We start from the raw sequence: 16,904 nt of genomic DNA, 5'->3' as shown, positions 1-16,904 counted from the left end.
TACTGTTACTTATGCTAAGCCAACTTAATGCTAGGCCTATTGCTTATGCCAAGCCAAGCCAACTCACTTGGGCCTGCGAGACAGAGTCTTGGGGTCTTGTGCATGGGTTATAAGGAGGGTTTAGAAAATCCCCAACAACCCCCTCCTTTTGATGCATTTTGCATCAACTTCCTCAATGTGAATATTCAAAAAGGTTGGGAAGCAAGGGTTGTTATGTGGCCGTTATCTTCCCAACAAATATGATCATGGTCAATAACAATTTCTCCAGGGTTAAGCTTTCAGACGGACTGGAGTTGAGGGGGTTCTAAGGACCATAATGTCCATAGATTACCTAGTTCTATCCAGAGACCCTGTCTTATTTTCATGGTACCGATTAAGAACCAGTTAGGGCCCTGGGGTGGTTTAACTGGTTCACCACCTTTTCTGTAGTTCCAAAAGCAAGCTCAGCTGTCATAATATAATAGATATTCTGGTTTCCCTTTATCCAAGTCTAGTTCCTCTTTCTGGGGCCCTGACCACATCTTCCTGCCCCCACATGCCCTTTGTACAGAAAAACCACTGTTCCATTTTGGGAACTTTCCACTGTGACTCCTTTTACCTTTTGACACACAGGAGCAACTTTCTATCACTCTTTCATCACTCTGTCCCCTCCTCTCTTTTCCTTATACACAGAGACAAGTTGAACCAAAGTTTAACACAGTCTGAAGACAAACTTATCCAAAGTCTAGGTCCAAGAGCCTAGTCAAAGTCTTAAGCCCACCGTATTTTCCCTCTTTTCCTGCTTATCCGTATACACATTCATCACTGCTCCTGACTTCCTTTCTTTCCAACTGTTGCCATAAAGTTCATTAACAATTATTAGCTTCATTCGCTCTTATGCATTAAATCTAGCAGGTTTAGGACTGGGCAAGTAATAATAAATGCATCCATTACAAAGGCAACAATAACATAAAAGCAATAACATTTCTATGGCAATAAAGCAATGGGGTTGGGATTACTAAATGGTTACAAAACACAAAACATCATATTTAGTACACAAAATAGAAATCCTATAGGCTATATTAAAAGCATTATTTTTTAATTTGATATATATTCTGAACTATGTGAATTTGCCATTGAAGTTCAGAAATTTTTTGTGCTACTGGTAAGACTGCAAACAAATTCTGGAACCAGTCAGGTACTAGGGTAGTCCAATTAAAGGGTATCTAAGCCTAAAGGGCTGGTTGTAAAATTTCTCTTTTAGGCCAATTTAATATATGTCTGTCTGCAGCAGTGGTGAGATCAAATGTATGTTTTGTAAATAGTGGTCTCTACAAGCACACAACTATCATTAGCTTAAAGAAGCAGGTGTCCTGTCAGGATAGTTTCTTGTTCTATATTCTTCTAACAAAACTGTGAGAACTTCTCCTGGCTTCAGTTTACATACACACTGAAGCTGTGGGGGTTCTAATGGGGAGAGCATCCATTGGTTACCTATCCCAATCCAAATATTGATATTTCAGGAGCACTAACTATGAATTGGCTAGGCATATCAGGTGGCTTAATTTCCCAAATGTCTTGGTGAATTACCCAATCTCATATGCATCCTTCCCACGGGCCTGGCAGGATTCGGTATGTGGAAGCTCACACTTTCTTTAACTGGTCCATATGCTTGGAAGGAGTACTGTGAATGCACACACTTTTGCCCAGAGAATTTCCAATTATGCTTCCATGACCACAGGTCAGATGGTACTCCTGAGATGTCTGTAAGGGCCGTGGGCCAAGCCTGGTGCTCAAGATCACTCTGAATGGCCATTAGCTGGTCACTCAGGAAATCCCAAACATGCCAGATCCCACTGCAATTCCTTTCCAGCATCAGTGATATTTAATACCACCTCTTAATACCTTTTGGGTCATAGAACTAAGGGCTGAAATAACGTGCAATCCACCCATTCCTGCCTACACCTGAGTTAACTGCGCCCCAGAAATAATACTGGGTATACTTTTCCAGTTGGTCCAATTTACCTTCAGGCTGTTGGGTTTCACAAATACTTGGACAAATAGCGGCAATTTGAAAGGGAGTTAACGGTAAAGTAAACCTGATAGTTCCTAACGTGGCATTAAGTATAATTTATTTGAATCCCTCTGGGTCTCTTTTCTATAGGGGCTATACCACAGCTATTGGTTATATACGTGGACAACTTCCTGCGATGCCTCTGGGTTTGTAGTACGAGAGGGAGAATACTGTAATAAGGTACAGGTGATGTTATCTGCTACAGGAATGGCCTCTAGGCAGGAAAACAGACAAGTTCTGTGGATATATGTTTGGTTATTTACCAAATAGGTAACCAAATAGCAAAGGGGACCCTTTCATGAGTATCATGGCAGATTCCAGAAACTTGCATTTAATCTACCTATCATAAACGCATCTATTTCAAAGATTGTTTCCTTACACAATTTGGCTAGTTTGTCTGCAAGTTCCCCTTTTCCCATTCCACTGCCCCTACACTCTGAGGGTGGTGAGCACAATGTAAATGCTGCTCAATGTGGAGAGTCTTACAGACTTGCTGCATGTCCTGACCCATAAAGTGGATACCTCGGTTACTGTTTATAGAAACAGGGAGACCGAATCATGAATAAAAATCCCTAAACAATTTCTTTGCTACTGTGATGGAGGCAGCCTCTGCACAAGGCAAGGCTCCAATCCATCCAGAGACTATACAGACACATATTCATATGAGCAACCGTTTGGCATGTTGATAAAGTCAATCCAGATATTCACAGACAGGCCCCACAGAGTGGGGTGAGCTGCCGGTTAGTCCGGACTGGCTTACCACTATTGTGTACTACTAGTGTCGTGACACCAGTGCAATCATCCCTCCTTTGCTCACGTGGGCCAAACCATGGGTCACATGAGCAAAGCAAGGCAACAAAGTCTTGGGCGCTACCGGCGACCATCCAGCTGCTCCATCAGCCCCATCCCACCCTAAGTTCATTAAGGAGGAGAGTTTGAGGAACACTACAAGTTTCATTTTCAGGTAGTTTTGGCTAGCTTCCGCAAGCTATTCTTCGAGATTTCGTAGTCTTAATTCACTTAGCTGTCCGGCAGTGAGGCAGCAAGGGAGAGGTTGCTAGCACTATCACCTTGCTTGCTTGGAGGCTTTATTATGTCCTCAGGTGGAAAGGTTGTGTTCTTAGTAAGATTCAAAGGCTCAGTGGGTTTGTCAGCAGACAAAGGAAAAGTTGCCACATCTTTACCCTGTCCTTTACTCCTGTTGTCTAGAAGGAGCAACAACGCCAGAAGGAAAGATAGACCGCTCATCAGTTGGAGAGTCATTACAGTGAGAAACATGGGCAGGTAGTCAGTTCTCGGCACTTCACAGCAGTGTTGGTAATTAACAGGATTTGATAAGAGTCTTTCAGAATGAAGCCAGAGTAGTTTCTCACTGGTGGACTTCCATGTAGATTCAGCCTTCTAGTTTCAGCAAGCAGCAGAGCTATTGTATATAAAAGACCTAACACATTTCATTAGTCTCTTGCAATAATTAAGCATTGTGTTATTTAACAAATGAATGTCCATCTGAGCCAAAGCCATCAGGGCACTGTCAATAGTTGCATTAGGTGTCCTGGTACAAATTTTAGAAAAGCTTAATCTGGCCTTTCAATTGGGAGTGGCCTTCAAAAGGCATGTGACCATACTAGATCTGTGAAGCTTCACATAACTTGTTACAATGTGTCCAGTATATTAAGTTCACAATCACTGTTGCTATTTGTTACCAAAACAGATTTAAAATCTCTTACCAAAATTTTATAACACATTACATTACCTTAAGAATCAAATATTAAATACCAAAATTAACACTAGTTTCTTTTTGTTTGTTTTTACAACCCCAAAACAACACCAATTTATTATAAAACAAAGATTGTACCCACCATACGTGTTTTTAACAAAATTGACTATCTTTTACAGTCAAATGATTTTTACTTATATAACCTCTTGCCTGGATTATTCACAGACAGTCTTATTGCTTAATTTCCTCCAATAACTACAGAGTTAATTTTTAACTTTCCTTCTTTTAACTTCCTCAAACTGCGGTTGCCTGCTTGTATGGGCCCGATCCTTTTTTCTTGCTAAAATTTTTCTTTTCATGGGCACAGGCATTGTTTCACTACCAATTTAGCAAGGAGGGCGGGCTTTTGACTTAACCCCCCCATCTATCTATTTACATACACACATCACATTTTGATGCATATTATTTATTAATAACATTTTTATATGTCTAGACTTAATACAATCCTTCTCTGAGCCGGTGACAACCCCTCAGCACTGAAAACAACAGCATGAACAGCACAGTAAAATTCCTCTCTCGGTCTAGTTTGAGAGAGGGTTTACTACACTTTGGGAAGTGGTCCTGTTGGGTTTAGACAAATTTCAGCCAGTTGGGCAGCCCCAATGTGCCCAACCCGGTTGGCATGATCGGCTCACAATGCCCACAGGGAGGGAGAGACTTTAACCAGCTGTTCCTGTTGCAACGAGGAAGGGCTGGGGTCAGTCTGCTCCTTCAGAGTGTCCTTCTGAAAACCTGCCAGGACCTCATTGTGAGCGGGATCAGACACATCCAGATACACACCATTTGGGGTACAACAGATTGCACAATTTAATTCACAAAGCAAATCTTTTGATATTTCTTCCTCGGGGCCAGTGGAGGCCGGGCAACAGCTCCCTGCCTACTTTCTAGGACCATAATATGAGTATATATACGTGGCAGGAGTGCCATTCTCTGGCATGGGAATCTACCTAGATTCCCCTTTTGCCCCCATTACGGATACCGGGCAGACAATTACAACCTAGCTGACAGGCATCCCCAAAGGGCTAACTATAAAACACTTAACAGACATGCTAGCACAGTGGACAAAACATACAACAAAACACATCACACCCCTTTGCCTCTCTCACCAGCAGTCAGGGTGTAACGCTCAATTATTTCAGCATTCACTGGCACATCTACGGGCTGTTAGCTTCAATTACTGACAGCTAGTTTTACGGCCCCTCCACTGTCTGCCTATTGCTGACGGGAGCCTTGGCCAACCTTATTCTCTAGGACCACTCCGGGGTTACTCACTTCCCCAGGGTTCATAGCGACTTCTACCTCGGGGTTCTAACCCCAAACCTATAACCGACACAAAACAACCTTCACAATACAGGCATGGCGTTGACAAGGAGTGCATCCCTGAGATGTACAATCCCGTCAAGGTCAAAACTTCCCTTCAGGGGAAATTGCAGTTTTGGATCATTTCTGGTATACCAATTCCATTTTTCTAAATATTTACACGTCGACGACCTATAATGTACGTACATATAAGCAGCAGGCGTGCCTTGGGGTGGGACCGGCAGGACTTTCGATCCTTTGGCCCCCATGCTCACCACAGCACACTTCACTCAAGCCAATCACACCAGGATGCTAACTCGGGGGTTACCACAGTTCTACACTAATGGCCCAACTCGGCCTGCCCTTTTTTCATGGCAGGAACACAAGGGAGCAGGTTCCCAGGCATTTTCCCTCTAGCAAACCTGCAGGAAGGCGGACAAGGGGGGGCGGGCTGACAGAACAACCCGTGGTCCCCGTACATCTCTCTCCAGCCCTGGGCACCAGCCTGCAAGCCAACGGTGCTGCAGTAGCTTTTGAGCTGACGGTACGGTTTCCTGGGGCTTCCCTCCTCTCCGAGGAAGGGAAGGGAGCTTATGGCTCCGGGGGGAACAAAGAGGGACTCTGTGGCCTTTTACAAGGCAGTGCTCAAAGGGTGGTCACAGGGCCATGGGGATATGGAGGGGTAAGGGACACAGGATAGGGAACAACACAAGCACCCTGACTGGTTAGCCACTTACCAAAGCCTGCCAGTCAGGGAAGCTTTTCAATCTCTCTTCAAGCGGGTTGTGGAGCTTGCTTTCCACAACCAACAACACTCCGGCTGCTCGGCCTTATACACACACACAGGCACGGCCTCACACACACAGGCACGTTTCCTGGCACAGCTCGCCAGGGCGGAAACTACCCCTGGTCCCTCCCAACCTAGTGGCTCCGGGACGCCGAACGCCCAGCTCTAATAGGCGATCAGTTTTCTCCGGACCCAAAGAGCGTGGTCCGAGGGGCTGCCGGCACACCTCTTGCCTTGCCTTGAGACTGACTGTAGCTCAGCCTACAGATCAGCCTAACCTTGCCTTGCCTTGAGACTGACTGTAGCTCAGCCTACAGATCAGCCTAAATTCCCATTCCCTCCCAAACCCCAGCTCGAGTCTATTAAGGCCTTAGCAAGGGCCTCAGGTGCGTCTGACCATGTCCCAAGGTTGGATCCAGCTTATGACTTACCCCAGCCAGAGCCTACGGACCAGTTCTCCTCCAAGCCCCTAGCAGCAGAGATTTCAAAAGGTCTCTTACCTCTCAGATGGGCCCTGGGGTTGGAAGGGAACTGCCCGCGGTCCTCTGATCCAGGGATGTCATCTGTGGATCCCGGACGAGCCCCCAAATTGTCGTGGAAAAATTGACCACGCCTTTGATTTTGGGTCAGACACACTGAGGCACTTTTATTATAGTACAAGCATGCATGCAGGGAGAGGGTTAAAACTCCCCTCTGCCTGTTACAAATTTTACCAAGCTTATAAAGTTTAAAACCGCAAATTAGCATTTACTTAAAATACCCTTATTTGGGAGTATCAGTTGTGACATTTGCAAGCTACTTCAGTTTTTTTCATACATGGTGTTTCCTTTTATTGTTTCTGGGCAGTTTTCGTTGGTAGTCTGCCTGCCTGTAAGACCCCTCCTTTGCGGTTGCATTGGATAAGGCTCAGCATTCTAGCTGAGCTTCCCTCAGTTCCCCTTTCTCTGGTTTCTTCATCACCCCCCCCCCCCCATGCCCCTGATATAGACAGACAAGAATTGCAGAAGTTAACCTTTGTTCTATATAGCAATTGGGTTTTGCTAACAGACCTGGGCCTGAAAGGCAGGGGTTAGGATGCAGTTTGCTTCTGACCCTATGGGTGGGGGTCTGGATCTTAATTGTTAATAACGCCTTATTGTTTACCAAATTGCCCAATACAACTACTTCCAATAGAGTTGCACAGCAAGCCTGCGCCCACCTACGTGCGGCTACATTGTACAAGACTCTTTATTAATTTTCCATTGCTAATATGCTGTTATACTAGGCCATGTTTCACAATTATCAGTAGGCGTTGGTTCCCCTTTTCTATAGGCCTCTTTAATTACGCCATATCATACTATTACAAATTTTCCACTTGGTCTATAGTAGCCTACTGTTACTTATGCTAAGCCAACTTAATGCTAGGCCTATTGCTTATGCCAAGCCAAGCCAACTCACTTGGGCCTGCGAGACAGAGTCTTGGGGTCTTGTGCATGGGTTATAAGGAGGGTTTAGAAAATCCCCAACAGTGGGGTGGATTCTTCTTAAGGGTTCCAGGCACATTTGACCCTTTTGTTCTTCCCTGTGTAATAACAGAGCTGGTTAAGACTCAATGGAGAGTCTTGCTGCAGACCAACAGATCTGAAATCACTGATAACCAGCTCTAAGCATTAGTCCTGCTTTGGGACAGTGTCTCTCATGCAAGAAACTGCCCAATCTGCACTAGCAGTGAGGCTCCCTCACTAACAGCTGAAATCAGGGAGAGCTGTGTGAAGTGCAGGGACCCAGGGGTGCCTGAACAGGGGAGAACAACACCCCAGGGCTTTTAAAAATGGGAGGGCTCTGCCTTGCCACTTTGTAATGACCGTAAGGGCGGGGAGGGGAGGGCATAGAGCAGTGAGCGGGAAATGGGGTCTTGGGGAAGAGGCAGCGTAGGAGCGGGTCCTCGGGAGACGGGGTGGGGCAGGGGTGTGGCGTTGAGTGGAAGGGATGGGGCTACTGTTCGGGCTCTGGTGGCTGCTACTTTTAGGGAGCCTGTTCCGCTCCTGGTGGGACCACAAGATGTCCCAGAGCAGAGAGGGTGGCCAGCAGAGCGGTGACAGGGTGGAACGGCAAGTGGCCGGCAATGTGGCCAGACAGCGGAGGGAGAAAGGGGCTTTCCCCCCAGGAGGTGAGAGGTGAACTCTGGGTTTTCACTGACCCAGGACAGCAGCTGTGGGTGAGGTGCAGTGAAGGGAGGGGCACATCCAAAGATCTTCTGGTGTCTGGATTTAGGAGCCCGAGGCAAAAGGCCACTGCCCAGCACACTGTGGGTGGGTGTTTTGCTCATAGTGTTGTGTTATGAATCCTGATTGTGGTGTTTTCCCAAGTTAATACAAGGTGATTTTCCTCCTTTAGTTTCTTTTCTACACTCAGTGTGTGTGAGTGGGGAAAGTATCGCCTCTTAGAGGCACCAGTGGCCAGGGTTAGTTTCCTCAGGTTACTGGGTGGGGGCTTAAGCAGATTGTGTGTTGTATTGTTGAAGAGGAGCCCCAAGCACCTGACGTTTTTGCTGCCTGCAGGGAATGGAGACAAAGCAGGGGGATGCGGGGACTCAGGGCAGGACCCGTGGATCTGGTGGAGCAGGACCACAGTGGATGGAGGAGGAGAGAGAGTCCTGCGAGAGAAAGCCACTGGTGGGAAGCAATAATTGCAGAGTGCAAACCAGCCAAAAGTCACAGAGGTTGAGAAAGTAAAGTAGCTGCAGGTTCCATGGTGTAATGGGCAGCACTCAGGACTTTGAATCCTGGAATCTGAGTTCACATCTCAGTGGGACCTCCTTGGGGTATGTTAGTTTCCTCTGGTGTTTGGTGTCGGGGGGATTTCAATTGTTGCAAATGTCAGGGGAGGCCACCCCTCCCTTTACTCGGTGCGCTTGCTCAAATCAGCCAGCTGCAGCCTTATCTCCTGGAACTTAGCCAGCTGTTGCTTGATCCGGTCATACAGTCACACACTGACTGGCTCCCCTGCCTGGATGCTCTTGTGGAAATTCCACAGATGATGCTGCAGGACTTGGCACTGTTGGTTTCTTTAATGTTGCGGTGTTACCCTGACCACCAGAGCAAAGCTGCCAACTCCTCCCTCACTGACTCCCACCAATCCCCCTGGTAACCACAGAACCCTCTGATGCTTTCCTGTTCTGCCAACACCTCCAGGCCTCGCCCCCCTGCTCCTTTATCTTGCAAGCTCTGGATGTTCAGCTTCCAATATCCTCTGCCGTGGGTCAGGGAATTGCCCACATTGAGCACACGGTGAGAGCTGCGTGATCCGAACACTCCGTAGGCACCACCCTGCACTGGGCTGTCGACGTGCTCTCCTTCACGGAAATCCGGTCAGTGCGACTCCTGGCCTGTCCCCGCAGAAAGGTGTATCCCCTCTGCGGCTGGTGTGAGCTCGGGTCAGAGGAATAGGAGGCTACCACCCGCCCTCCACTGGTTCCACTGTGGAGAAACACGTCCTCTAAGCCAACCTCGCTACAGACCTGCACCAGGTAGTGCTCATCATAGAAGAGTTTCCTCTGACGGTTGGGAAAACATTCCTGCCTCACTCCCTCCTTTGGCAAGTCTCACAGAGGAGCCGGCCTCTGCAGGCCAACCTCCAAGGGCAGAGGAGGCCAAGCCACAAGCATTCAAAAGGTGATTGGCGTAACTCCTCTAGCTTCCCCAGGCTGACGCCAAGGTACTTTGTCCACTGATATCACCACCATCCATCATGCAGGGGTTGGGGTTATCCCAGGGACAGGCCAGTGGCAGAAGGAGGAGCGCCTTGCTGGACAGCATGGGGAGCTGGGAAAAGGAAACCAGCATGTTTCTGCCTGGTTTTGGGCTGAGGCCCTTTTGCATGTCAGGTTACCGTGAGAACCACTACACTACAGAAACTCCATCACAGTGCACTGCCCTGCCCTGCCCTCAAATTCCATGCACTTAGGTGGTGCTCACCCTGGCACACACCGAGGGGCGAACCTGGAGAACATGGCCGCAGCTCTTCAATGGGTCAGCTGGAAGAGCAGAGGACTGGAGCCAGGGCTCAGGAAGTCATCCTTACATCACCCTTGTGACTCCAGCTTGAGGGAGAGCTGCTTTTCTTCCCTTGCTAAGGAAGAGCAAGAGAAGAAAGAACTGTCAGGTGGGCCAACTGGGTGCAGAAGCCAATGCTGCCTTTTCCTGCTGTTAAGCCTGAAATGAGGACTTGCATTGGGTAAAGAAACTGCTGTGTTTCCAGGAAACAGCCCACTGTTGCAGAAAGAGGGATGATAAAGTCTGCTGAAGCCTGGGATTGAACCAGGGACCTTTAGGTCTTCAGTCTAATGCTCTCCCAACTGAGCTACTTCAGCACCTGCAGGAGGCCTTTTCGGGCTGCTGCTTCTCACCTTGAAGCTTATTCTCAATAAACCATCTCTCCAGTCAATAATGGCCAATGCAAGACGGACATCGCTTGATATTTTAGCACTCGGAAATGTCATTAACTAGTCTTTGGATCTCCCAAATGCTGTGCTTCAGTTCATGGGGGAAAGGTGAGAGAAGCGACCTTTGAACAAAAGGCCTGGGGTTAACATCCTAACGCTGTCTCCGACTGTAACACTATTTAATACCGGCCCACCCTGTGCTGGTGACAGTTCCATTACTAGATGTTAGTACATTTTAGTTACTGTTAAAATTAAAAGTTTCTATATGCTTAAAGGAAATGATTTTTTTATTTGCTTATATATGGCATGAATAAATACAGATTTACACATCCTAGCATGAACATTTATTGTCTTATATGACAGAGAAAATCATGCATCCAAACTGTGCATCAAAATCATGAAATGAGCTACAAATGCAACCAAAAATAAGGTATTCAATGGTTTAACATATGGAGCGGGGGTGGGGGGGCACCGAAGACACGTCTTGCATGGGACGCCACTTGGTCTAGGGGAGACCCTGTCAGGGAGAGCAGGAGTTAGTCTCACATGCCTATTTCCAGGCTGTTATCTGTGGGCACCTGCTCTGGGGAGGGATCGTGGCTGCCCAGACTCAGGGCTGGAACAGGCCCCGGATTGAGGGGGTGGCTGCAGGGTTTGCAGCGCTCTGATGTCTCAGACAATGTGTCTCTCCCAAAGCCTCAGATCTGCGTCCCTCAAAGGCTCCTGCGCTGCCTCCGCTCCTCTCACAGTCTATAGCAAGGAGCAGCAGCAAGGGTCAGGGATGAGCCATAGGCACTAGGTGGGGGGCAGAGGCTTCAGGACTAAACCCAGCCCCCAGAGCAGAGGGGGTATGAGGCTTTTTCTCTCTCCTTAGCCACGTGCTATGGCTCCGAGAGCTCTGTGAAATGTCTCCCCGCCCACAGCCTGGGGAAGGGGAAGGAGTCTCAGGTTCTAGCGTGATTTGAATGAGGATCACTGGACCCTAGAACCATTCACTGCCCTTTCCCGGAGAAACCTGTGATGCACAGAACGGGGCTGAGATAAATGCTGACAGGAGCCAGGAATTGCTCCCCTGGAATAGCAGCAGGATTGGGCAGCTGGAAATCTCACCAAAAGAGCTGAAGCCTTGATGGGTCAGACACAAATGCCCCAGGTACTGCATGGGAGGTTTAGGTTTGTTACTGGACAAGAGCAGTGAGAGTCTTATTGTCTCAACATTTCAGTAGAAAAATTCAGACCCAAACTGTGTGTGGTGGGGAGGTCGATAGCGGTTTCTTTGGGTGTGATTATTTTGTTTTCTCATTCTCATTGTAAAAGCCTTTGATGATTTTGATGGGAACAATGTTTGCACAAGGCCAAGGAAAAGTAAGAAAAGTTAAAAATCGACATTGGGGTGAGGGGGTCTCTGTGGGCCAGGGCAGGGGTGGAGATTTTCATGGGGAGGGTTAAGGGATAAATGAGAGGCTTTTGCGGGAACACAGGGGATGTTTTGCAGCTTATTTTTCCAAAGGGAAACCTTCCCACTTTCCCTGTGCTGTTGCCCAGCTCAGACCCCACTGACACCCGTGAGGAAGCGGGAATTGCCTGAACGTTTTCTATGCATATTGGGTATGCCTCATTTTCCCCTATTTGTTGCACGATTATCTAGGTCAGAGGTCCAAAATGTGGGGTGCATCCTGCCAGGTGTAATGAAGTAACATTCAGGGGAATGCAACTGGGGCCCAGGCAGGCCCCCCACAGGGGGTGGGGAGGGAGAGCCACCCAGCTCCGTCGTGGCCCCAGGGCTGCCCAGAGGATTCAGGGGGCCTGGGGCAGGGCCGGGTCTTCAGCGGCGGGTCCCGCTCGGAGGGAAGGACCTGCCAACAAATTGCTGCAGAAGAATGAAGTGGTGGCAGTAGAGCAGCCTAATCACTGCCAATCGCGGCTTTTTTTCCTTTTCCGGCCACTTGTGGTGCTTGTACTCACCGGCCAAAGTGCCGCCGAAAACCCAGAGCGACTCGCGGGGCCCCTGTGGGGCCCGGGGCAAATTGCCTCACTTCCCCCGCCTCTGGGCAGCCCTGCCTGGCCCCAGCCCCAGCTGCTGGCCCTGGCTGAAGGCAGTGCTCCCAGGGCTCCACTCCCAGCCCTTCTCCTGGGGCTACACTGCCGGTCTCACCCCTCACCCCCAGCTCTGGCCCCTACCTCAGCCCCCTGACCCCTGTCTGCATCCCTTCGCCTGTAGCAGTGGCCCTATTCACAGCCGTGGCTCATGGGGGGCATGGACAGGGGTAAGGGGGGGCGTGACCCTCAAAAGTTTTGGGACAACTGATCTCGGTGCTGGGACAAGGGTGTTTACTCTGCAGAGACCCCCAAAGGGCAGGTGTGGCTGCTGTCCAGCTGCCTGGGCCCAGACAATGGCCACAAATTCTGTCTCCTAGCAACCGCTGGCCGGGGCGCACCTGCTGCAAGACACCAGCTGGCTGGGATGAGTCGGAGAACAAAGAACGAGGTGGAGGCCAGGTGAGCAGGTTGCCAGGGAAACAGAACAAAGGACAGACGAGGGGAAAGGGCCTGGCTGAGTTGGGCTGTTGGAAGCAAGGAGTCTGCTGGGTTGGGGACTCGACGGGAGAGCCCAAGCTCTGAGTTCGGGGTCCCCCCCAAGATGGACGTTGCTGAATCTTCCTGCTTCCTGTGCGAACACAGAACTTTCCCAGTCTGGATTCCAGACCACTAATAAACCTTCTGTTTTACAGCGCTGGCTGAGAGTCACTGGTGATTGTGGAAGTTGGGGGTGCAGGACTCCTTTGGGGGAGGGGGGGTGTAAGGCTTTCCCCGGTGTCCTGCTAAGGTGACTCACTACAGGAAGCTCCTGGCATGGAACAGGGGGGCTGAAAGGTCCAAGGTCAGTCCCAGGAGGTGCTGAAGGCAAGGAGGTTTCCCCCAGTGACAGCGTCCCCTGGGCGGTGTCACACTGATGAGGGCTCTGCCTGGGTTTGGTTCAGAGCTGTTCCAGAGCACGGAGCCTGTGTCAGCCCCCCAGCATGTGACCTGCAGGCTCCACTCTGGCAAAGCTCCCTGTCCCTGGGCTTTGGCACCACTAGCCCCTGCTTAGTGACTAGGGGTCAGTTTAGGGGAGTGATTCCCAAAATGTGGGCATGCCTCCTAGGGGGCTCAGAGGAATGTTCATGGGGGCACCTCAGGGTTGAGCCAGCCCCCATGGAGGGCAAGGAGGGAGCACCACTCAGCCCCACTCTGTCCCAGCTCTTCACCCACCCTACCCTCAGCCTGAGCCCCCGGCCCAGCTGCGACCCCCTTCCCTGTGTCTGCACCCCTCTCCCCAGCAAGCCACAGCCCCACTCCCAGCCCTGGTTCTCGACCGCGGCTTCTGGGGGGCCTTGGCCATGGATAAGAGGGCACAGTGTGAAAAGTTTGGGGACCACTGGTTTAGGGTGACGTCCTCAATTGCTTCTATGCAATCCAATAAAAGCTATTCCTCACCCACCTACCCCTCCATCAGGACCGACTAGGTATGTTCTGCTGCCCTTCACTCATGCAGGAAGGATAATAACATTTCATTCCACTCAATCCTAAAGTGATTTGTAACCCACCACCAGCCAAAACTGGTCATTTTGGGAAAGCGGCCCCATCATGCTGCATAGCTAGGCAGAGTAGGTGTGTCTATGCAAACACGGTCTGTTCCTGAAGTCTTTCCCCCAACTCCTCACTAGATGTGATGGGGGAGCTCATTCAGCCCCTGCGTCCACTTAGTGTTTCAAAACTCCTTATTGTCCCTATCTCTGCTGGCCTTAGATTTCTCCTCCTGTCTACCTTTCAGCAGTTCTGATGAGGTGGCCGAGTGGTTAAGATGATGGACTGCTAATCCATTGTGCTCTGCACGCATGGGTTCGAATCCCATCCTCATCAGACACATTTAGTCTTCACCCCTCTTTTATAGACAACCATCTCCCCCATTGGTACAATAACAGACCCAACAATGTTGCTTCTTGCAAACAAAAACCTTCTCAGGAACTCAGAACTCCCTTGCTTTAAATTAAATGTCTAAATCCCAGATTTCTTTAAAAAAAAGAATTCTCTAGTCCTGTATTTCTTAGTTTTTATCTCAAAAGGTAACATCCTCATCATCTCCCCCAAACACCCTGGGACCTGCCGAAATAATTAAAATACCCCCATCCTGAGCAAGGCCAGAACAGTGAATCAGAGCTAGTGTCTAGGCCAAGCTGTTCTGAAGGAGGCAACTCAAACATTTTCTCCCTGCTTCCCTTGGCAAGGTCTGACTGAGAAAACAAAATCCCCCAGACTGAAAATTTTCTGCTGAAACACCAATACTAGTCTGGTTGGGGACTTTGATATGAATGTATTATTATTATTATTCTCTTCTGATTTATCTCAGTTCAGTGTTTGTCCTCCGGATGTGTTTACAGATATTGAGTTGTGGGGGAGAGAGGCCAATTCATAATGTCTCTACCCCCCTTTCATAGTGTCTTCCAACTTGCTAGGAAGCTCCTTTGCTACGATGTGAGTCAAGCAGTGTCCATTGTTGCTGTGCTATCTCGGAGAAGTCTGCATTGTACACGGTTCCTGGGATAGTCCTTGGGAGTCTGAATCCCTTCAATGGGCCAGCAGCGAGTCCGGCTCCTCCATTGTCGCACCTGAAAGTCTGGTGGGGGGCATTTCCCCACCTCATAACATATCTCAGTAACACACACCGAGCAAAACTTCATAACTTCCCAACCAATGCGAGCACACACAATCCAACACGATATTAATGTACAACAGATCAAGATTTTTGAAATGATACCTCACAAGGCAGACTTTGTACAAACCATGTCATCATTATATGAGAGTGGTGAATATGGGGCTTCCAAGGCGCTGCTTTGAGTAGAGCGTGCCACACCTGAGCTTATATTGCAATGGAGACATACCCTTAGAGTCCATCTCTCCTGGGATAAAGATGGCAGCAGGGCTGGCCTGGGTCATCTGACTTGGGCTCATGGAGCTAAAGCTGAGGGGCTAAAAACTGTGGTGCAGATATTTGTGTTCACACTGAAGCCTGGGTGATCTCCAGGGCCTGCAGACATCAAATGATGAAGAATTCTGCACACAGAGAGGACCCTGCTAGTGGAAAATGCCTTTGGAAAAGCCCCTTCTGTCACCAGCTGTGGTCGTACAGTGCTCAGTGCTCTGCATTGTGGCCTCAAGAGCCATGGATGCAAGTTGAGTTACGATGACCTTTTCCTTGTCCACATTTCTTAGGTGCCTCCTTCCGACACTTGTCAGAAAAAACGACCGGTTTCTTTTGGAAGCATCTGCACTGCAAGGCAAAGGCATCTTCTCTGCTTCCTCGAAAGATTGACCAAAAGGTGGGAAGAGCAGACACATTTGTTAAGTCACCACTGGGTGCTGCATCCCTAACCTCCACTTTACCTGGCAGGTGCCTGGCCCAGCTTAGCCACAGTGCTGCTCTCTGGGACTTTTCTCCCAGCTGCTCCATTTTTCATCACTGACAATCAAAAGGAAGGTGACATGACCTCTGTGTGTGGACATCCCCAGCGAATCACAAGGACGTGTGGCACAGGCTCTCGTTGTTGCAGCAATTGCAGTCGAAGCAACCGCCATGCTAATGCCAGTCACAGCAGCCTTTTCATCAGCTCCAGGCTTGTGATTTGATTCTTTCCAATGCCTCTCTCCAAAGAAGCCTTTTCCTTAGCAAGCAATTACTTGGATACCAAGGGAGGTCTCTTCTGTTTCCTAGAAAGACACAGGAAAATGTGAGCAGAGGAGACAAAAGCCATGCAACAAGGCACCACTGGGAGTTGAACCCAGGATCTCCTGTTTACTAGACAGGTGCTTTAGCCAGCTAAGCCATGGTGCCTGCCTCACAAAAGTGTTTACAACTGTTCCATTTGATGGTTCAGGATAACACCTGCAAATTCCAAAGTACAGACATTCCCCATTTCCCTCAAGACTTGCAGACCTTGAGGTGTCTGGCTCTCCGTGCACAGAAAGCCACAGCTGAGTTGACAGAGGGCTTCTAACATGCTTCTACCACCAGCCACTGTGATCACATAGTGGTTAGTGATCTGTGTTTCAGTCGCAGCAACCTCTGCTCAGTTCTGAGTCATGGTAACCTTTCCTTCAGCTCTAGATTTCTCATTTGCCGCTTTCCAAGTGTGGTGAGGTGGCTGCCCCAAACAAGCAGAAGAAAGATTAAGGCAGCCTTGCAGAGGCTGTGCAGAACCCAGCCTATCAGGAAAGGGCTTATTGGGAGAGCCAATCAGGAGAAGGCTTGCTGGAGCAGCCCATATATAAAGGGCTGCTCAGCACAGCAAGAGTCAGTCACTCCTTGGAATTTGAGGAAGGAGGATTGGCTGCCCTGAAGGAAGGAGAAGGGAGGGCACCATGATCAGAGTAGTGCTGGGTGGGTAAGGGGAGCATGAGTGACCTCCTGGCCGACTACTGCCAGACTGAGGCCCTGATACAAAGGCGGAGGAAGGTGCTAGGTCTGTGGGGAAGTGGTCCAGAGAAACAAATGGCGGGGGTTGGAGGTGTACCCCTTTTGCCTCAG

At 49.2% G+C, this 16,904-nt stretch overlaps 3 non-coding genes across 3 annotated transcripts; 1 reads left to right on the top strand and 2 right to left on the bottom strand.

Moving 5' to 3' along the window:
* Positions 1–10,194: 10,194 nt before the first annotated feature.
* Positions 10,195–10,267, bottom strand: TRNAF-GAA. Its single transcript has one exon. It is a non-coding gene; the product is annotated as a tRNA-Phe (tRNA).
* A 3,893-nt stretch (positions 10,268–14,160) lies between these two features.
* TRNAS-GCU lies at positions 14,161–14,242 on the top strand. The gene has a single exon. It is a non-coding gene; the product is annotated as a tRNA-Ser (tRNA).
* A 1,895-nt stretch (positions 14,243–16,137) lies between these two features.
* TRNAT-AGU lies at positions 16,138–16,211 on the bottom strand. The gene has a single exon. It is a non-coding gene; the product is annotated as a tRNA-Thr (tRNA).
* Positions 16,212–16,904: the final 693 nt, after the last annotated feature.

Source organism: Mauremys reevesii, linkage group 12 (assembly GCF_016161935.1).
Source record: "Mauremys reevesii isolate NIE-2019 linkage group 12, ASM1616193v1, whole genome shotgun sequence".
In the NCBI taxonomy this organism is placed as follows: domain Eukaryota; kingdom Metazoa; phylum Chordata; order Testudines; family Geoemydidae; genus Mauremys; species Mauremys reevesii.
This window is presented reverse-complemented; position numbering and strand designations above follow the sequence as displayed.